The 21,577-nt window shown below is 51.4% G+C and overlaps 1 pseudogene across 1 annotated transcript in view; it reads left to right on the top strand.

Annotated features, from left to right (window-relative positions):
* Nucleotides 1–16,287, top strand: part of LOC307095047 (protein SET-like) — a 145,497-nt pseudogene extending 129,210 nt beyond the window's left edge. Inside the window, exon 3 of the transcript in view lies at nt 15,666–16,287. The product of the transcript in view is annotated as a protein SET-like (transcript). The remainder of the gene's footprint in view (nt 1–15,665) is intronic.
* The last annotated feature ends 5,290 nt before the right edge of the window (nt 16,288–21,577 follow it).

Genomic DNA, 21,577 nt, shown 5'->3' with positions numbered 1-21,577 from the left:
GGGATCTTTGCCCTCACTTCCGCTGACAGAGCAGGGAGCAGCGGAATGCAGCGGGGGACACATCTCTGGGGGCCCTGCCATTACCAGTAACCAAATAATAGTTAACCACAGCAACCATTATCTACTGTTCTGGGGTGTCATGGATTTCTAATCCATCATTACTGAGATAAGTGATGAGGAGGCTGGGAGAGGCGTGGGTTTGTGGCGTGCTATGGGTGCCATTTCCCACCATTATAAATAGCGCCAGCCGGGGAGGAGCCAAGATGGCGGCGGAGGTGAACGGCTGATCTGTTGCCTCGCATGACATTTTCGGAAATACAACTAAAAGATGGACTGGTGAGCGCGGCGACTCCTGCTCTCGTCTCCCCAGGCCGGGTGGCTGCTCCTCTCAGTCAGCACCGCAGCCGGGGCCATGAGCTTGTGGGCGCCGCGACAGCTGCTGTGTCGGCGGCCACGGACTCGGCGCAGCGGCTCTCGGTGAAGGAAGAGACCATCTTTCTGCAGGACGGGCCCGTCCGCGTCACCGACCTGGCCCAGCTCCCCACTGAGATTCTCGGGGCCCCGGAGACCGCCAACACCGACTTAGAGGATTCTTAGGACTTCCTGTCTTACACTCAAGTCCTCTAGCCATTTTGAGAGAGGAGAACCAAGAAGGCAGCAAAGTCAAACAAAGGAACTTCGCTGCGCACAGCAATTTCAAGGATACAACTGGAGGACAGAGCGTCTGCCACCCAGAACCACAGGAGAGCTGGCTGAATGGTGGATTTACAGCTAAGAGGGAAGAGGAAAGAGCGAACTCTGGAGGGGCTGAGGTGCGGAGGCGCATGGGTCGGGCTGGGGGCGGGGGAAGGGACGTGTGGCTTTTGTTCCAACCCCAGGGGAGATTAGCGCCCCAGACGCCTGCGGGGAGAGGCTGGACTCTCGGCCTTCATGTCGGAGAGTGGGAGTGACTTCCTTGCGGAGGTGCGCCCAGCAATCAGTGTTTGCTGCGCTGGAGTGCGGGACGAGGGGGCTTAGAAACGTGGAAAGCAGAAAAAGCAGACGTGCAGCCAGTGTGGTTCGCCACGCCATGGCCTGGTGGCGCCCTGAGGCCCCGCCCCGCCCTGAGACTCGCCCCACCCTGGGACCCGCCCCACTCGTTTTGCAGACCCGCCCCGCACGTTTTGCAGGCCCACCTGGGCTCCAAACAACGGCTTTTGCATGTGGGTGGCCTGCCCTATGTCAGCTTGATCAGATAAACTGCGGTTCTAGTCGGACTGCTCCAGGACCGCTCAGACAGGAGGAGGAAACGGCAGTTTTTGCTGTAATTCCTGCTGAGTGGCCTCAGGCAGTAGCTGACCTACACGCTATTGGAGACCCAGAAACGAGGGCATCTAGTGGTCGGTGTGAGATGACACCAGATTTCAACCACTCGCATAAGGGACACATTCAAGAGGCAGACTCAGTGAGCGCCAAAGCCTTGCTGCACCAAGACCCGGCCCATAAATGTGTCTCCTACACAGCAACTCTTCCTTTATAGACACAGAGAATCCGCACGGTCAATTGGCCTGGAGGACAATTCCTCCCAGCGACACCAACAACAATCAAGACTTAACTATACAAAGGAGGACCAAGATGGAGGCATAGGGCGGAAGCCTGATTGTTGCCTACCACAACAATTTTGAGTCTATGACGGGAGAGCAGAGCAGACACCATCCAGAACCAACGGAGGGCTGCCTGAGCAGATGCTCTACAACTAGAATAAAAGAGAGGGATACTCGGGATGATGCTGATGCCGGTGACCCAAAGATCACACTTTAAGAACTACAGCTCAGGCGACACAATGGCGGCCTGGAACGTGCTCGGCGCAGTTCCCCCAGCGGTCTCCAGCTGAGGGGAAGGCCCTACTCGCTGCCGAGAACGGACAGACGAGCCACTGGGAGACATGGGGTGCGAGACTCCGAGCTTGCTGACCTCCAAGTCCTTCAAGAATCTCAACACCCCGGAAGCGGCCAGGTGCGCACGCTCGGTGGCCGGCCACCGCTGCAGACCCAAGGGCTACGCAGCCACCCCGGACAGGCCCGCCGCCGCGCACCGGGCACACCGGAGCTTCGCCGAGCCCGCCGCCCAACGAGTTCTGCGGTGGCTGCCCTGGAGCTCTGAGAAAATGGCCGAAGGAATTGCTGAGATGGAATTGACCAACAGGAATTGGGATCAAGAAGACAAAACCCCACTGGGTCCCGGATCCGGGTGAAGCTGCGCGCCCCTGGGTCCGGGTGAGGCTGGGAACTGGGTCAGGGTGAGGCTGGGTCCCGGGCTTGGGTGAGGCCACGTGCCCCTGGGTCCGGATAAGGCCACATGCCCCTGTGTCCGGGTGAAGCTGGATCCCGGGTCCGGGTGAGGCCATGGGCCCCTGGATCCGGGAGAGGCTGGGTCCCGGATCCGGGTGAGGCCACGCGACCCTGGGTCCGGGAGAAGCTAGATCCCGGGTCCGGGCGTGGCTGTGTGCCCCTGGATCCGGGTGAGGCCACGTGCCCCTGGGTCCAATTGAGGCCATGCGCCCCTGGGTTCGGGTGAAGCTGAATCCTGGGTCTGGGCGAGGCCATGTGCCCCTGGATCCGGGTGAGGCTGGGTCCCGGGTCCGGGTGAGGCCGTGGGCCCCTGGATCCGGGTGAGGCCACGCGACCCTGGGTCTGGGAGAGGCCACGCGCCCCTGGTTCCGGGTGAGGCCACGCGCCCCTTGGTCCGGGGGAAGCTAGATCCTGGGTCCGGGTGAGGCCGTGTGCCCCTGTATCCGGGTGAGGCTGGGTCCCGGGCCCGGGTGAGGCCACGTACCCCTGGGTCCGGGTAAGGCCACACGCCCCTGGGTCCGGGTGAAGCTGGATCCCGGGTCTGGGTGAGGCCGTGGGCCCCTGGATCCGGGTGAGGCTGGGTCCCGGGTCCGGGTGAGGCCGTGGGCCCCTGGATCCGGGTGAGGCCACGCGACCCTGGGTCTGGGAGAGGCCACGCGCCCCTGGTTCCGGGTGAGGCCACGCGCCCCTTGGTCCGGGGGAAGCTAGATCCTGGGTCCGGGTGAGGCCGTGTGCCCCTGTATCCGGGTGAGGCTGGGTCCCGGGCCCGGGTGAGGCCACGTACCCCTGGGTCCGGGTAAGGCCACACGCCCCTGGGTCCGGGTGAAGCTGGATCCCGGGTCTGGGTGAGGCCGTGGGCCCCTGGATCCGGGTGAGGCTGGGTCCCGGGTCCGGGTGAGGCCGTGGGCCCCTGGATCCGGGTGAGGCCACGCGACCCTGGGTCTGGGAGAGGCCACGCACCCCTGGTTCCGGGTGAGGCCACGCGCCCCTTGGTCCGGGGGAAGCTAGATCCTGGGTCCGGGTGAGGCCGTGTGCCCCTGTATCCGGGTGAGCCTGGGTCCCGGGCCCGGGTGAGGCCACGTACCCCTGGGTCCGGGTAAGGCCACACGCCCCTGGGTCCGGGTGAAGCTAGATCCCGGGTCTGGGTGAGGCCGTGGGCCCCTGGATCCGGGTGAGGCTGGGTCCCGGGTCCGGGTGAGGCCGTGGGCCCCTGGATCCGGGTGAGGCCACGCGACCCTGGGTCTGGGAGAGGCCACGCACCCCTGGTTCCGGGTGAGGCCACGCTCCCCTTGGTCCGGGGGAAGCTAGATCCTGGGTCCGGGTGAGGCCGTGTGCCCCTGTATCCGGGTGAGCCTGGGTCCCGGGCCCGGGTGAGGCCACGTACCCCTGGGTCCGGGTAAGGCCACACGCCCCTGGGTCCGGGTGAAGCTGGATCCCGGGTCTGGGTGAGGCTGTGGGCCCCTGGATCCGGGTGAGGCTCGGTCCCGGGTCCGGGTGAGGCCGTGTGCCCCTGGATCCGGGTGAGGCCACGAGACCCTGGGTCCGGGAGAAGCTAGATCCCGGGGCCGGGTGAGGCCATGCGCCCCTGGGTCCAGGTGAAGCTGAATCCTGGGTCTGGGCGAGGCCATGTGCCCCTGGATCTGTGTGAGGCTGGGTCCCGGGTGCGGGTGAGGCCATGGGCCCCTGGATCCGGGTGAGGCCACGCGCCCCTGGGTCCGGGGGAAGCTAGATCCTGGGTCCGGGTGAGGCCGTGTGCCCCTGGATCCGGGTGAGGCTGGTTCCCGGGCCCGGGTGAGGACACGTGCTCCTGGGTCTGGGTAAGGCCACGCGCCCCTGGGTCCAGGTGAGGCCACGCACCCCTGGGTCCGGGGGAGGCTGGGTCCCGGACCCGGGTGAGGCCGTGGGCCCCTGGATCCGGGTGACGCTGGGTCCCGGGTCCAGGTGAGGCCGTGCGCTCCTGGGTCCGGGTGAGGCCATGCGCCCCTGGGTCCGGGTGAAGCTGAATCCTAGGTCTGGGCGAGGCCGTGTGCCCCTGGATCCGGGTGAGGCTGGGTCCAGGGTCCGGGTGAGGCCGTGGGCCCCTGGATCCGGGTGAGGCCGGGTCCCGGGTCCGGGTGAGGCCACGCGACCCTGGGTCCTAGAAAAGCTAGATCCCGGGTCCGGGCGAGGCCGTGTGCCCCTGGATCCGGGTGAGGCCACGCGCCCCTGGGTCCGGGTGAGGCCATGCGCCCCTGGTTCCAGGTGAAGCTGAATCCTGGGTCTGGGCGAGGCCGTGTGTCCCTGGATCCGGGTGAGGCTGGGTCCCGGGTCCGGGTGAGGCCGTGGGCCCCTGGATCCGGGTGAGGCCACTCGACCCTGCGTCTGGGAGAGGCCACGCGCCCCTGGGTCCGGGTGAGGCCACGCGCACCTGGGTCTGGGGGAAGCTAGATCCTGGGTCCGGGTGAGGCCGTGTGCCCCTGGATCCGGGTGAGGCTGGGTCCCGGGCCCGGGTGAGGCCATGTACCCCTGGGTCCAGGTAAGGCCACGCACCCCTGGGTCCGGGTGAAACTGGATCCCAGGTCTGGGTGAGGCCGTGGGCCCCTGGACCCGGGTGAGGCCACGAGACCCTGGGTTTGGGAGAAGCTAGATCCCGGGGCCGGGTGAGGCCATGCGCCCCTGGGTCCGGGTGAAGCTGAATCCTGGGTCTGGGCGAGGCTGTGTGCCCCTGGATCTGTGTGAGGCTGGGTCCCGGGTGCGGGTGAGGCCGTGGGCCCCTGGATCCGGGTGAGGCCACGCGCCCCTGGGTCCGGGGGAAGCTAGATCATGGGTCCGGGTGAGGCCGTGCACCCCTGGATCCGGATGAGGCCACGCGACCTTGGGTCCGGGAGAAGCTAGATCCCGGGTCCGGGCGAGGTCGTGTGCCCCTGGATCCAGGTGAGGCTGGGTCCCGGGTCTGGGAGAGGCCACGCGCCCCTGGATCCGGGTGAGGCCACGTGCCCCTGGGTCCGGGTGAAGCTGAATCCTGGGTCTGGGCGAGGCCGTGTGACCCTGGATCCGGGTGAGGCTGGGTCCCGGGTCCGGGTGAGGCTGTGGGCCCCTGGATCCGGGTGAGGCCACGCGACCCTGGGTCTGGGAGAGGCCACGCGACCCTGGTTCCGGGTGAGGCCACGCGCCCATGGGTCCGGGGGAAGCTAGATCCTGGGTCCGGGTGAGGCCGTGTGCCCCTGGATCCGGGTCAGGCTGGGTCCCGGGCCTGGGTGACGCCACGTGCCCCTGGGTCCGGGTAAGGCCACGCGCACCTGGGTCCGGGAGAAGCTAGATCCCGGGTCCGGGCGAGGCCGTGTGCCCCTGGATCCAGGTGAGGCTGGGTCCCGGGCCTGGGAGAGGCCACGCGCCCCTGAGTCTGGGTGAGGCCATGCGCCCCTGGGTCCGGGTGAAGCTGAATCCTGGGTCTGGGAGAGGCCGTGTGCCCCTGGATCCAGGTGAGGCTTGGTCCTGGGTCCGGGTGAGGCCGTTTGCCCCTGGGTCCGGGTGAGGCCACGCGCCCCTGGATCTGTGTGAGGCCACTTGCCCCTGGGTCTGGGAGAGGCCACATGCCCCTGGGTCCGGGTGAGGCCATACGCCCCTCGGTCCAGGCGAGGCCACGCGCCCCTTTGTCCAGGTTAGGCCACGTGCCCCTGGGTCCGGGTGAGGCTGGAGCCCGGGTCCAGGGGAAGCCGCACGCACCTGGGTCCAGTTGCAGCCACACACCCCCTGGGTCCGGGTGAGGCCACGTGCCCCTGGGTCGGATGAAGCCGTGCCCCTTGGTCCGGCCGAGACCCAACCAGAGGGAATCGACCTGAATTACCACCATTTTTCCACCATCCAGAGCTGAGGGGTCAGTGCCGACATGTACACATAAGGAACTGGTGGACATTGATATTGGGTCTCAAAAGAACTGTTGCTCCAGAAAGAAACTCAGTACAGACTGATTCATTTGCCTGTCAGCATAACTATTATTGCTCATCTCACATTCAGTTCATATAAGTATATCTCTAGTGACACATGATCTCGCTCATCTAGGGGAAATGATGAACAACATAGACTGATGAACAAGAACAGAACCAGAAACAAGGAGGCATCGATCGGAGTATCGGGCCTCAGAGGGAGGATAGGGGAGGGTGGGGGGAGGGGGGAGAGATCAACCAAAGGACTTGTGTGCATGCATATGAGCCTAACCAATGGTTAATTTCAACAGGGGCTTGGGGCATCCATGGGGAGGGGTGTGGGATGGGAATGGGGGGATGAGGACAAATATGTGACACCTTAATCAATAAAGAAACTTAAAAAAAAGAAATAGCGCCAGCCATTTTAATTCACATAAGGAACACCATCTTGCTCCATAGTGCAGACTCCATTTCACCACTATTACTGTTGTGCATCCTTATTAACCCCTATTTCTGCTTATTAACCCTGCCCTTTCCTAAAAGACAGTTATATGCACCATTTTGTGGTTAGTTAGGCTAGTTAACCCCTAATTGCCTGCAGGCCTAACAAGCTATCTATAATTCTATCTTCTGTCATTGCCCCCCTGATGGAGAACCCCAAAAATAAAAAACTAAGGTTAAGTAAAGGAAGTGGTAGTAGCAGTGGCTGACCCTTTCAAGAGACATGGACCGAGATATATGGCTTTATAGAAAAAAATGGCAGATAATTTCGCGTTCTATGTACTGAAACGGTAGTAAGCAGAATGTGGAATATAAATAGACATTTTGAAACTAATCATTCCCAGCCCGTGGAAAAAAGTGAGGATGAAAGGAAGGAATACATTTCCAGGCAGCTACACCTTTATAAGAGCCAATCTAATTCCATCCTTAAATTTATAAAAGGCTCTACAAATTTAACATCTGCAAGTTTGAGCATTGCTCACTCTATAGCTCAGCATGGAAAAGCGCTCAGTGAGGGAGAATTTATTAAAGAAACTATCCTAAGATGTGCACCAGGTCTATTTCACGTTATGCAGAATAAAGATGCAATTATTAAGAGAATATCTGAGTTACCACTAAGTAGAAATATCATAAAAGACCAAATAATGAGACTGAACACAAACGTACAACATCAATTAAAGAGAGACATAAGGAAGTGTAAATATTTTTCGATCTCTCTTGATGAAACTACTGATGTCACATCACATGCTCAGTTGGCCATTATTGGTCGATACTCTGATGGTCTCACAATGAGAGAAGCACCAGCCACCGAGAAGTGTCCGCTTTGTGTGCAGGGCTCCGCCGTCTAGGACTGCCTGGTTAGGCAGCCCATTGGAAGACCTGCAGAATCTAACTGACCCTAGCTCATACACACACACATACCACACACATCTACACTCTCCTCTATGGGTTCCTCACTCACACTCTCTCTCTCCCTACCTTCCTGCCGGTCGCCATCTTTTCTCCCTCGATCTCTCTTGATGAAACTACTGATGTCACATCTCATGCTCAGTTGGCGATTATTGGGCGATATTCTGATGGTCTCACAAGGAGAGAAGAGTTGATAAAGTTAGTATCAGTGTCAATAAGTAAATCAGGAAGCGAAATATGTAAGGTTGTTATACAAACATTTCATGACCTAAGCATTGATATCTCTAAAGTTGTGTCAGTGACGACAGATGGGGCACCAAATATGGTGGGGGAAAAAGTCGGATTTGTCAATTTGTTTACAGAAGCTATTGGACACCCGATTGTGCCTTCACCGACTTAAACGACTTAATGTCAGTTGTTACAAAAATAGTTAATTTAATAGCTGCTCGCCCCCTTCACAAGCGAGAATTTTCGGCACTTTTACTGGAGGTTGATTCCACCTACAGTGGACTGCTGATGTACAATAATGTAAGATGGCTGAGCCGAGGCAAAGTTCTTGAGCGCTTTGTGGAGTGATTTGAAGAAATTAAGGCATTATTTGATGATAAGGATCTGGGAAACTTTACTCAGCTTAATGATGATAAGTGGGTCAACACCGTGATGTTTTTTACAGATCTCTCTGTTCATATTAATGAACTGAACTTAAAGTTACAAGGTTTTGGCAAAAGTACTGACGTTATGTTTGGATACATAAAAGCTTTTGGAAGTAAAGTTAAAATTTTCAAGCGAGATGTAGAAACTAAAACTTATAAGTATTTTCCTCGAGTAACAAAGTATTTTGAGAAGGCCAGTGCAGCTGTACAAAATGAAATGGAACTCTTGCATATGAAGTACCAGCATGTTTTAGACTCGTAACTTGACCAGTTTAGTGATAGATTTAGTCAATTTAGAAGTCTAGAACAGACCATGAAAATAATTAAGTATCCTGATGTAGTAGTCTACAGTAGTTTGGAATTAAATGGTTTCCAATGGATGCAAATTGATGATTTGGAGATGCAACTTGCAGAATTTCAAGACAGTATCTGGGCTCAGGTGTTTGTCGACTTGAGGTCAAAGCTTGAGAATCTCGAAAGGTGCCGCTTGGAGAATCAAGAGGAGTGCCACTATGAACAGGAAATTTGGAGTGCCTGGAATCGACTACCAGACACTTTTAGCACCCTGAAAAATATAGCAATGGCATTACTCACAATTTTTCCCTCTACATACTTTTGTGAGGCCTTATTCTCAGCGTTAAAACCCTTTGCACTCGCTTGCTTTTTTCTCAATTCCTTTATTCTAATGCTAACCGTGTTGAGTCACACTCAACATCCGAGTGCAAAAGGTTAAATAATATCTGACCGTACCTTCGATATACCCACAGCCAATCAGAGTGAGCATGCAAATTAACCAAACTAAGATGGCAGCTAATTTGCATAAGTAGGCGCCCAGAAGCCTTCATCTGGGAACAGGGAACATCCTCAGCACTCATAGCGAGAGGGAGCCAGCAATCGGAGTGAGAGGGAGTCAGCGATTGGAGCGAGAGGGAGCCAGCTATCGAAGCGAGAGCGAACCAGCCATCGTAGAGAGAGGGAGCCAGTGATTAGAGCCAGTGGGAGCCATCAATTGGAAGGAGAGGGAGCCAGCCATAGGAGGAAGAGCGATCCAGCCATAGGAGGGAGAGCGATCCAGCCATAGGAGGGAGAGCGATCCAGCCATAGGAGGGAGAGGGAGCCAGCGAATGGAGCGAGAGGGAGCCAGTGATTGGGGAGAGAGGGAGCCAGCCATCAGAGGGAGAGGGAGCCAGCCATAGGAGGGAGAGTGAGCCAGCCATAGGAGGGAGAGGGAGCCAGCGATCGAAGCGAGAGGGATCCAGCAAGATTCAGCGATCGGAGCGAGAGGGAGCCAGCCATCGGAGGGAGAGGGAGCCAGTGATCAGAGGCAGCAGGAGCCAGCGATTGGAACAAGAGGGAGTCAGCCATCAGAGTGAGAGGTTGCCAGCAATTGGAGTGAGAGGGAGCCAGTGATCAGAGCCAGTGATCGAAGTGAGAGTGAGCCAGCCATCGGAGTGAGAGGGAGCCAGTGATTGGAGAGAGAAGGATCCAGCCATCAGAGCAAGAGGGAGCCAGCAATCAGAGAGAGAGGGAGCCAGCGATCAGAGCCAGCGGGAGCCAGTGATCGAAGTGAGAGTGAGCCAGCCATCGGAGTGAGAGGGTGCCAGCGATCAGAGCCGGTGGGAGCCAGTGATCGAAGTGAGAGTGAGCCAGCCATCGGAGTGAGAGGGAGCCAGTGATTGGAGAGAGAAGGATCCAGCCATCAGAGCAAGAGGGAGCCAGCAATCGGAGAGAGAGGGAGCCAGCGATCAGAGCCAGCGGGAGCTAGCATCGGAGGGAGAGCAAGCCAGCCATAGGAGGGAGAGGGAGCCAGCGATCTAAGCGAGAGGGAGGCAGTGAGAGCCAGCAATCGGAGAGAGAGGGAGCCAGCCATTGGAGGGAGAGGGAGCCAGCCATCGGAGGGAGAGGAAGCCAGAGATTGGAGCGAGAGGGAGCCAATGATCAGTTTGAGAGGGAGCCAGTGATTGGAGGAAGCTGGAGGGCCCCATAGGCTTTAGGCCTGGGCAGGGGCAGAGCCAGTGATTGGAGGGTGCTGGAGGGCACCTGCCCAGGCCCAAGACTTTAGGCCCAGGCAGGGGCAGAGCCGGAGATTGGTGTGAACTGAGTTTCTAATCCACTTGATATATGCACCTTTTCTGATTGCTCATTGGCTAAGCTCCCTGTATGCCAATGGTAATATTCTTAGTAACTTGGGTAATAAGAATCCAAAAAGGGGATCTAGGGTTTTTCCACTACACTTCTGGAGAAAAAGAAAACAAAAAACAAAGGTCAGCTGCTGGAGGGCTAAGAAATGTCGTATCCTGCCCTAGCTGGATTGGCTCAGTGAATAATGCATTGGCCTACCAACAGCAGGGTCTGGGGCTGGCGCCTTCCCCTGATCAGCCCAGTTGCCTCCATAAAAGGAGCAGGCCTAAGCTGATGTAGGAAATCTCCTGAGGAATCCCAGTATGTGAGAGGGATCACAGCTTCCTCCAATCACTAGCTCCCTCTCACTCCAATCTCTGGCTTCCTCTCCCTCCGATGGCTGGCTCCCTCTCCCTCTGAGTGCTGAGGATGTTCCCTGTTCCCGAATGAAGGCCGCTGGGCGCCTACTTATGCAAATTAGCTGCCATCTTAGTTGGGTTAATTTGCATGCTCACTCTGATTGGCTGTGGGCGTATTGAAGGTATGCTCAATTTACATGTTTGTCTATTATTAGGTAAGATATCATGTCATCTGAGAATAATGACAGTTTTACATGTTCTTTTCCAATTTGGATTCCTTTTATTTCTTCTTCTTATCTGATCACTATGTCTAGCACTTTTACGTTGTCAAGCTGCAACGGCCCCTTGTCCTCAGTCTTTGAGGAGACCCTCACCTTCGAATCCGAGCCAGAGCTGGAGCCCGAGGAAGCCTGATCTCGCCTTTGATTTTGTATTTGGGTCTCCTTGTCTCTATTATTGAAGACCTGCATCTATTTTTGAAGTTTGCGGCGTATGTTGGGGAGTAAAGGTGGTCAGGTCAGTGGAATAATGAGACTGAACACAAACGTACAACATCAATTAAAGAGAGACATAAGGAAGTGTAAATATTTTTCAATCTCTCTTGATGAAACTACTGATGTCACATCACATGCTCAGTTGGCCATTATTGGTCAATATTCTGATGGTCTCACAATGAGAGAAGAGTTGATAAAGTTAGTATCAGTGTCAAAAAGTAAATCAGGAAGCGAAATATGTAAGGTTGTTATACAAACATTTCGTGACCTAAGCATTGATATCTCTAAAGTTGTGTCATTGACGACAGATGGGGCACCAAATATGGTGGGGGAAAAAGTCGGATTTGTCAAATTGTTTACAGAAGCTATTGGACATCCGATTGTGCCTTTTCATTGTATTATCCATCAGGAGGCTTTATGTGCCAAGGCAGGATTCACCGACTTAAACGACTTAATGTCAGTTGTTACAAAAATAGTTAATTTAATAGCTGCTCGCCCCCTTCACAAGCGAGAATTTTCGGCACTTTTACTGGAGGTTGATTCCACCTACAGTGGACTGCTGATGTACAATAATGTAAGATGGCTAAGCCGAGGCAAAGTTCTTGAGCGCTTTGTGGAGTGCTTTGAAGAAATTAAGGTATTTCTTGACGATAAGGTTCTGGGAAACTTTACTCAGCTTAATGATGATAAGTGGGTCAACACCGTGATGTTTTTTACAGATCTCTCTGTTCATATTAATGAACTGAACTTAAAGTTACAAGGTTTTGGCAAAAGTATTGACGTTATGTTTGGATACATAAAAGCTTTTGAAAGTAAAGTTAAAATTTTCAAGCGAGATGTAGAAACTAAAACTTATAAGTATTTTCCTCGAGTAACAAAGTATTTTGAGAAGGCCAGTGCAGCTGTACAAAATGAAATGGAACTCTTGCATATGAAGTACCAGCATGTTTTAGACTCGTAACTTGACCAGTTTAGTGATAGATTTAGTCAATTTAGAAGTCTAGAACAGACCATGAAAATAATTAAGTATCCTGATGTAGTAGTCTACAGTAGTTTGGAATTAAATGGTTTCCAATGGATGCAAATTGATGATTTGGAGATGCAACTTGCCGAATTTCAAGACAGTATCTGGGCTCAGGTGTTTGTCGACTTGAGGTCAAAGCTTGAAAATCTCGAAAGATGCCGCTTGGAGAATCAAGAGGAGTGCCACTATGAACAGGAAATTTGGAGTGCCTGGTACTGACTACCAGACACTTTTAGCACCCTGAAAAATATAGCAATGGCTTTACTCACAATTTTTCCCTTTTGTGAGGGCTTATTCTCAGCGTTAAATAATATCAAAATCAACAAAAGAAACAGATTGACAGATGAAGTTAGTAGTGCTTGCTTGTGCCTGAAGTGTACAAAATACCAACCTTCAATTGAAGATTTAGCCAATGAAATTCAGCAACAAAAAAGTCACTAATAGGCAGGTTAGTTAAAAAATTCCCCCTCCCACTCTCTTATCTTAGTTCATGGCACCCCGCACAAGCTAAATAATATCAAGACCAACAAAAGAAACTGACTGACAAATGAACAAAGAAGTCACTAAGCAGGTAAGTTAAATATTTAGTTTTTGGTTTAATAAATACAATTATATATAACAATTATACATTTATGTCATTTAAACTATAAATATCGCGAAATAATGTTTTTTCCTCAAAGTGACACACTACCCTAGTTATGCTCAGTTTTTTGGCGAAGTTTGACACACCAAGCTCAAAAGGTTGCCCATCACTGATATATACACTGAGTGGCCAGGAAATTATGATCTCTGAATGCATAATAATCTGGCCACTCAGTATATATCCTATATAATAAAAGGTTAATATGCAAATTGTTTCCTTGACCAGGAGTTCAACCAGCAGGCATGCTGGCCAACTGCCCATGTCCCCTCCCCCTGGTCAGGCTGCCCAAACCCCACCCATGGTCAAATTCATGCACCAGGGGTCTTACATATACGCACAGAGTGGCCAGGTTATTATGCATTCAGAGATCATAATAATCTATCCACTGTGTGTGAGAGTGTGTGTGTGTGTGTGTGTGTGTGTGTGTGTGTGTGTGTGTGTATACTAGAGGCCCAGTGCATGATTGAATCATGCACGTGTAGGGTCCCCTACACGCTTTTGCTTTTGATCACGGGGAGCTGGGTGCCTGTCTGCTGGTGCACCAGGCCTTTCAGAAGCCTCCGGCGTGGCAGAGGCTTCTGAAAGGCCTGCTGCCTGAGTGGACAAGCACCCAGCTCCCACGCTTGCCTTTCGATCGCTGGTGCACCAGGCCTTTCAGAAGCCTCTTGCATGGCGGAGGCTTCTGAAAGGCCTGCTGCCTGAGTGGACAGGCACGCAGGTCCCACGCTTTTGCTTTTGATCTCGGGGAGCTGGGTGCACCAGGCCTTTCAGAAGCCTCCGGCGCGACGAAGGCTTCTGAAAGGCCTGGTGCCTGAGTGGACAGGCATCCAGCTCCCACGCTTTTGCTTTCGATCGCTGGTGCACCAGGACTTTCCTTCATCCCTTCCATTCATGACCTGCTTCGGTGTCTCCACCTTTTGGCTGCCTCCCTATGTTGATGGAGGCAGCTTCCCCAATCTCCCTAGGTGTTCGCTCTTGGTACCCCCCTTTGTGGGCTGAGTGCAAAGTCTTGGTGTTGTTAAACCTTAATTGCTGTTGGTACACTGGGAGGATTGGACCTCCAGTCCAATTGGCTGTGAGGATCAGCTGTGTCTACGCCGGGAGACAGCCTTATTCAACTAGACTTGCAAAATTGTAAAAGCCTCTGTGCTCAGCTTGGATGGGGAGGAGTTTCAAGGTGGAGCCTACAGCCTTGGCTTCCCATCAGCCCCGCCCTAGGAGGTTCCTGGGTCTCAGTGTCCCTCTGTAGTCCCTGCAAACACCTCTGAGAGAAAAGCGCCCTGGAGTTTTGCCCGCTGCCAAACAGTCTAGTCTCTCCCCCAATGAATCTGGATTCCCAGATTCTCGCCTGGAACTGGGTTTCAGTGTAGTCGGAACTGGGGCCCAGCGCAATCTGGCGCTTTTGTCTCCTACCCACTAGGGAAATTCAGCAGCACAGGCAACAGTCTGTCCTCTGCGCGCATTCACGTGCAAGCCTCTGGAGCTCTTTCTTTCGCCACTCCTCTGTGTTTCCGCCTTACAGCCCAGATTCCCCCAGTATGAGCCTGGCTTCCCAGGATCTCGCCCGGAACTGGGGTTCAGTGCAGTCGGAGCTAGGGTTCAGCGCAATCTGGAGATTTTATTTCCTTCCCGCTAGAGAAGGCCGGCCAGGCAGTCAGCCGCACCGTCCTCTCTGGCTCTGTCCTCCCCGCACGCGTGCGTGCTTGTGTCTCCATATCTCAGGCTTTTACGGCTCCTCTGATTTTCCTCGTGGTTTTCTCTTTCCTTCTAGTTGTGGGCATTTCAGTCAGCCAGCTTTCCTGTGGTTCTGGATGACGTCCATTTTGACTTTTAGTTGTATTTTTGAAATTGTTGTGCCAGGCTGTAGGATAGGTGTTTAACCTATGCTGCCATCTTGGTTTCTCCCCAAAAATATAGTTTTGAATGTATATTTTAAATCAATTACACTTACATCAAAGTTTAAAAAATAATTAAAACTTGCCACTTCCTATTATTTTACTATTTTATCATGAATGTTCTCGAGTCTATTTGTACCTAATGCATCAGCATGTTGGAAATAAAATATAATGATGTGCTACTGAAATATCCTAGCAGGCCCATGGTCAGTGCCAACATTTTGTCATTTTTAAACTAGTCATGATGAGAGTATTTATCACCAAGAATAAATGGTGGAAAATGTTAGCAACATAAATTGAACTTAAAAGTGTATCATGCAAGTGGGTATTAAATTGTGCATAAGATAAAAATGTGAGAAAAACAATTTTCCTTCCAGTATTCAAAACATACTGTATAGTTCCAAAAGGAAAACAAACCAATTGAGTCCTTAAGGAACTGGTGAAGTGAATAGAGATGTCTTAGATGCTGAACTGCCCTCCTATTGGTTAAATCCTAAATTCATTTGAAAAATTGAAAAAGTGAGTGCTCAGCACGCCTTTGAGCCTGGAGACTTCCCATTCATCAGATCCTAGGCCTTGCCTCACAGCATGGCCCCCAAAAGCCAGTCCTAGCTCCCACCTCAAACAAAGAAACTGAAACTGGCCGCAGCCCCCAAGCAGGAGAAGAAGCCGACCCCTCTGGACATACTGAAGGGAGAAAAAGAACAGCAAAAAGCGATTGAACATATTGATGTAGTACAAAATGAAACAGACAACTTAATGAACAAGCTAGTGAGAAGATTTTTAAAAGTAGAACAGAAATATAACGAACTCCGCCAACCATTTTTTCAGTAGAGGTCAGAATTGATCACCAAAATCCCAAATTTTGGGGTAACAACATTTGTCAACCATCCACAAGTGTCTGCACTGATTGGGCAAGAGGATGAAGAGGTGCTGCATTATTTGACAAGAGTTGAAGTGAGAGAATTTGAAGATATTAAACCAGGTTACAGAATAGATTTTTATTATGACGAAAATCCTTATTTCAAAAATAAAGTTCTCTCCAAAGAGTTTCATCTGAATGAGAGTGGTGATCCATCTTCAAAATCCACTGAAATCAAATGGAAATCTGGAAAAGATTTGATTAAACGTTCAAGTCAAACACAGAATAAAGCCAGCAGGAAGAGACAGCATGAGGAACCACAGAGCTTCTTTACCTGGTTTACTGACCATTCTGATGCAGGTGCAGATGAGTTAGGAGAAGTCATCAAAGATGACATTTGGCGAAATCCTTTACAGTACTACTTGGTTCCTGAAATGGATGATGAAGAAGGGGAATGAGAAGAAGATGATGATGAAGAAGAAGAGGAAGGGTTGGAAGATATTGATGAAGAAGGGATGAGGATGAAGGTGAAGAAGATGAAGATGATGATGAGGGGAAGAAGGAGAGGAAGATGAAGGAGAAGATGACTAATGAAGACAGATGGATTCCAACATTTTTTAATTTTCTCCAGTCCCTGGGAGCAAGTTGCAGTTTTGTGGGGTTTTTTTTCCCTTTTTTTCCCCTCTTGTGCTCAGTGGCCCTGTTTTTGAGGTCTCTTTTTCTCTCCTTTACACCATGGTTCTCACCTTATTTGGGGGAGAATGGGGGGAGATGTAGCTTGAGCAGAATACAGTGGGAAAAGAATCTTTGCCGCTTTCTATTCAAATACAATGCAGCTCCTTCAAGTCTCACTTGTACCTCAAATTTATGAGGAATCTAGCAGAGTGTATGTTCCCATAAAAGGGGTTTACATTCATGGAAAGGATCTCATAGACCCCCTTAAGTGTTCTTATAATAAGTGAGAAAAAGAAACCATTCCCTGCACATTTATGGCTTTTCTCCAGTATGAACTCTGTGGTGTCTAGTGAGGTGAGACCTTCCACTGAAATGCTTACCACATTCATTACACTCATATGGCTTTTCTCCAGTGTGAACTTTGTTGTGTTTAGTGAGGGAAGCCCTTTCCCTGAAATACTTCCCACAGTCACTACACTCATATGGCTTTTCTCCAGTGTGAACTCTGTGGTGTACAGTGAGGTGAGACCTGTGAGCTCCCAGTGACCTCTCGTCTACAGAGGGGAACCTTGCTGACCAGACACCACTTTTCCCTTTGTCAGAATGGCGCTAATAGAAGCCAAAACCCCTCCACATCTATTCATTACGCTAGTCCTGTATAAAGCAATTTTCTGTTATCCAACCCGGGCCAAACATTAGGGTAGTTTTTTTGTTCACCTCTCACCTTTATGCTGAGGGTTACCGCGCATATCCACAGGATATCACTCATTTTCAAAAAAGTCTAGAGCAGCCGGGCTGGTGTGGCTCAGCGATTGAGCATTGACTTATGAACCGAGAGGTCATGGTTCGATTTCCGATCAGGGCACATGCCCGGTTACAGGCTTGATCCCCAGTGGGAGTCGTACAATAGGCAGCCAATGATTCTCTCTCATCATTGACGTTTCTCTCTCTCCCCCTTTACCTTCCTTTCTAAGATCAATAAAAATAGATTTTAAAAAAGAAGAAGAACGAAACAATGGGCCGGGGGAGACAGAGAGGCAGAGAGCCAGAGCGAGTGGTTCCCGCACCTACGGGAGACTCTCATCGCATCAGCATCTTCCTCTGCAGCATCTGCAGGATGTTGGCCAACTGCTGGTGATAGTCTAGAGCCGCCTGGATAACCAGGGCCCACTGGCTCACTTCCTCTACTTGCAGGGAAGGGGAAGTTACTCCCTGGAGGCGGGACATGAGCCCAGGGACCAGGCCTTGCAAGGAAGCTACGTCCACCTCAGCTCATTTAATGTCACAGGAGCTGGTGAGCATCACGCAGGTCCAGGTGTATAGAGCTAGCGATGCCGGCCGCGCATGTGCTTGTGGAGTTCTGATTATAAATGTACTTTAACTAAATCAAATGTTGACTATCCCACAGAGAAGATATTCTCGGGAGATTTTCCTTTATGCTATAAAATTCATCGATCTGAGAGTGTCGGCCTGCTGACCAAAGGGTCCCGGGTTCAATTCCAGTCAAGGTCACGTGCCTTGGTTGCAGGCTCCTCCCTGCTGGGCCCTGGTCTGAGCAACCCCAGGAGGCAACCAATCAACGTTTCTCTCACAAGGATGTTTCTCTCTGTCTCTCCCTCTCTCTTCCATTCTAAAAATCAATGGAAAAATATCCTCAGGCGAGGATTAACCAAAAATAAATAAATAAATAAAATAATGTTTCTTTAAAAAAATAAAAATAAAGTTCATCGTCCATGTGGAAACAGAGATCCAGCTTTTCCTATGACAAGGGAAACTGACACTGAGCGGATGAGCGGCTCCCTCACTGAAGTGTCTCTTGGGGTCCTTTCTGCTCAAGTCCAGTCAGGAGACTAAGTGCATCCTGCTCTTCTCAGACAAGAGGGACCTAGGGCAGCGCCCCCTGTAGATTCTTCTGCTATGACAGCCTTCCGTGAGACAAAGAGCTGAAAGGAATAAACTCTAAAGATGGTGGCATCTCTCTTCCCACCATCCAGACGTTTGTGAAAGCAGTGACCAAACATCAGTGGACGTAAAACAATCACATCAGCCAGGCCATGGCTCGGTGGTTGAGCATCGACTTAGGAACCAGGAGGTCAGGGTTTGATTCCCGGTCCGGGCACATGTCCGTGGTTCAGGCTCGCTCTCCAGTGTGGGGTGTGCAGGAGGCAGCCGATCCATAATTCTCTCATCATTGATGTTTCTCTCCTCTTCCTTCCTCTCTGAAATTTAACCTTTTGATTTTATTAAAAAAATGAAAAGGTTAAAAAAATCAAAAGGCCATGTCCCTACGGAAGCCTTGGAGATGCATCATTTGGGGGAGAGGAGTCTCCAGCAGGCCCGCCAGCTGCCCAGGTTCCCCACCTGTCCGAGGTGCTGCCACGGAAAAGCGGGGCTCACAGAGCTCATTTCTGGGGGCTGCAGAGGCAATCCCTCTGGCTGGAGGTGCTGGGGCCCCCAGCATAAATCCCACACACTCCAGATCCAAACAAAGACACAAAACAAGATCAATCTTGTTTTTTGAAAAGGAGATTAGGGGAGACAGCAGAAAGGCCTAAATTTAAGAAATGAAGCAAGTTAAAAATTGGGAGAAGAGCAAGACAAGAGAGAAAGAAAATAAAAATCATAGTGAAGATAAAGAAAAGAGAAGGGGAATAGAGTAGGATCAGGGAAGAGGAAATTAGATATATGAATAAACCAACAGAGACTAGAATAATAACACACCAATAAATCAGATAAAGTAGATTTATTATTTAAAAGGAGGAAAAATGAAATAGAAAACCTAAAATGGGTAAAAGATGAAAAACGGGAATAAGAGAAGTGAGAGAGGAAAAGGTGCAAAAAAGATAAAAGTAAAACCAATCATAAAATTTTAAAATAATTAAAATAAAAAGGTGAAGTGTCATTCACATCAGCTGAGTTTTAGTGCCCCATGGCTGCTGATGTAGGACCCCACTCTTCTGTTCTGTCTGCTAATCCTGGGCTTCCTGTTAGGTATTGAGGTGCTGGCCCCTGTCAGTCACTGTCTTTTGGCTTTTAGCTCCCCGTTTGAAGCTGCAAGAGATACATAGGTCCTCTGCTTGTGTCTGTATGCACAGGCCATGGCTGCAAGCAGGCAGGGCCAATCTGCCCTCTTTGCCTGTCTTCTGGCCGTCAGTCTTAATGACTCAAGCATCTGTTTCTGACAGGGCTTTAGGTGGAGATGGTGCTGATTTTCTTTCAGGGAATAAGATGGGTGTTTTTTCCTCACCCAGAGTTGCTCCTCCATGTGTGTTCCAAAATATTGCTCTGGCCTTGGTTGGTCAGAGATTCTTATATATATACCAATGGGGTTAGCTGGCAACCTGGAGTTTTTATCAGTCTGGTTGCAAAAATAGCAGGACAGACCAGTCCCTCTTCCTATACAGACACTGAAGGCTCTTTGGAACTATTCAGACCCATAAGCGTGGCCTCTGCCTCTTTTTCTTCTGTTAAGCTCAAAATGCAGGGTGTGGCAGGAAGTATCTCCTGCCCTGAGCCTACTGGGTGGGGCTAGGTCTTCTGGGGAGAAATGAGCACTTAGGTTTGGAAGCTTAAGTATGTCACACCTCTAGCAATATATCCCAAAAAAGCAGAAACACCAATCAGAAAGCATATATGCACCCCTATGTTCACAGCAGCACAATGGTAGTTATAAGAGCTACGATTTGGAAACAGCCTAAATGCCCATCAGCAGATGAGTCGATTAAAAACCTGTGGTACATCTACACAATGGAATATTATGCTGCTGTAAAAAAGAAGGAAATCTTATTATTTGCAACAGCATGAATGGATCTAGACAGCATTATGCTAAGGGAAATAAAGCCATCAGAGAAAGATAAATACCACATGATCTCACTCATTTGTGCAATATAATGAACATAAACTGATGCACAAAAATACAGCCGGTGTCATAGAAGCATTGAACAGACCATCCAAACTAAGAGGGAAGGCATAGGAGGGGAAGGTGTCAAAGATCAACCGAAGGACTTGTATGCTTGCATATGACCATAACTAGTTGACCTAGACAGAAGGAGGGTGAGGGCATGTACTGTTGGGTAGGAGCAGGTAGGGAGAGGTCAATGGCGGGGCGGGGGGGTGGGGGGAGAGGAGACTTATGTAATAATTTAAAAATAAATAATTTAAAGTAAAAAAAAAAAATGTCCCAATCCAGGACTCTTGGCCATGTCTCCCCGCCCTGCTTTCCTCCTCAGCCTCTCCTCAGGCATCTTAAGGCTGTGCCTCTCTCCCTGCTCCAAAGCCCCAGGTGCGTGTTTGCAATAGAAAAGTCCCGTGTTCTGGGTTTAGAGAATAAAAGCAAAGACAAAACCAAACCAAAACACTGAAACTGCTCTTCTGCTCTCCCCAGCACCATGCTGTTTGGGCCCCTTTCATGGGGCAGCCTTTTGGGGCTGTTGCCTCTGGTCCAGTTTCCCCAGTAGCCATCTGCCCTGTGGCTTTTCCTTTATGCAGTTGGATGTTACCCACCTCGTGAAGGGACACAGCTTCGGTGCAACACAGCTTTCTCCTCACCTCTTGACCCACTGGCTAGCTGTCCCTCGAAAGCCCACTTCCAAGTTCTTGCCATTCTCCTCTGTCCTTCCTGTTGTAAATGGTCTGCTGAGCTGCATCTAATTTGTTAATACCAAGTGGATGTTCTTTGATTTAGTTGTATTTTCAATTGGGCTCAGGACGTGATGCACAATACTACTGCCTAATCGGCCACCATTTATTTATTTTTTACCACTTCCTGATCCTTGCTGTTAAAACCTGCCAGAGTGACTTCCATACAGCCGGCAAATGCACAGGGCATGCTCCCTGCAGGTTCCCACCTGGAGCCTGCTAGCCCTTCATAGAATTCTTCAGTGAAGTCCCCACTGACCAACGCTAGTTTCACCTTCCCCCATACTGCTGTTACCAGTCACAGGTATCCTGGTCCATTCTTTGTGGACTCTCCTCCTCTAGATGCCAGTTCCCAAGGACAGGGGACTCTGCATTTACAGCATCTGAAACAGTTGGGCTCAACAGTATCCACAGCTTCAGTCTTTACATGTGTCCCTTATGCCCACCATGGCTGCTGACCCTCCATCCAACCTGATTCAAGTCCTCATCCCTACAGCCTTCCCTAAGCCCACCCACTCCAGGAACCTGGCCCATGAGGTGGTAGGAACACCTTCACAGGCATCCGAAC

The sequence above is a fragment of the Cnephaeus nilssonii genome (genome assembly GCF_951640355.1).
Source record: "Cnephaeus nilssonii genome assembly, chromosome: 24".
NCBI classification, from domain to species: Eukaryota; Metazoa; Chordata; class Mammalia; order Chiroptera; family Vespertilionidae; genus Cnephaeus; species Cnephaeus nilssonii.
The sequence above is the reverse complement of the archived record's forward strand: the minus strand, read 5'-3'. Positions and strand labels throughout refer to the sequence as shown.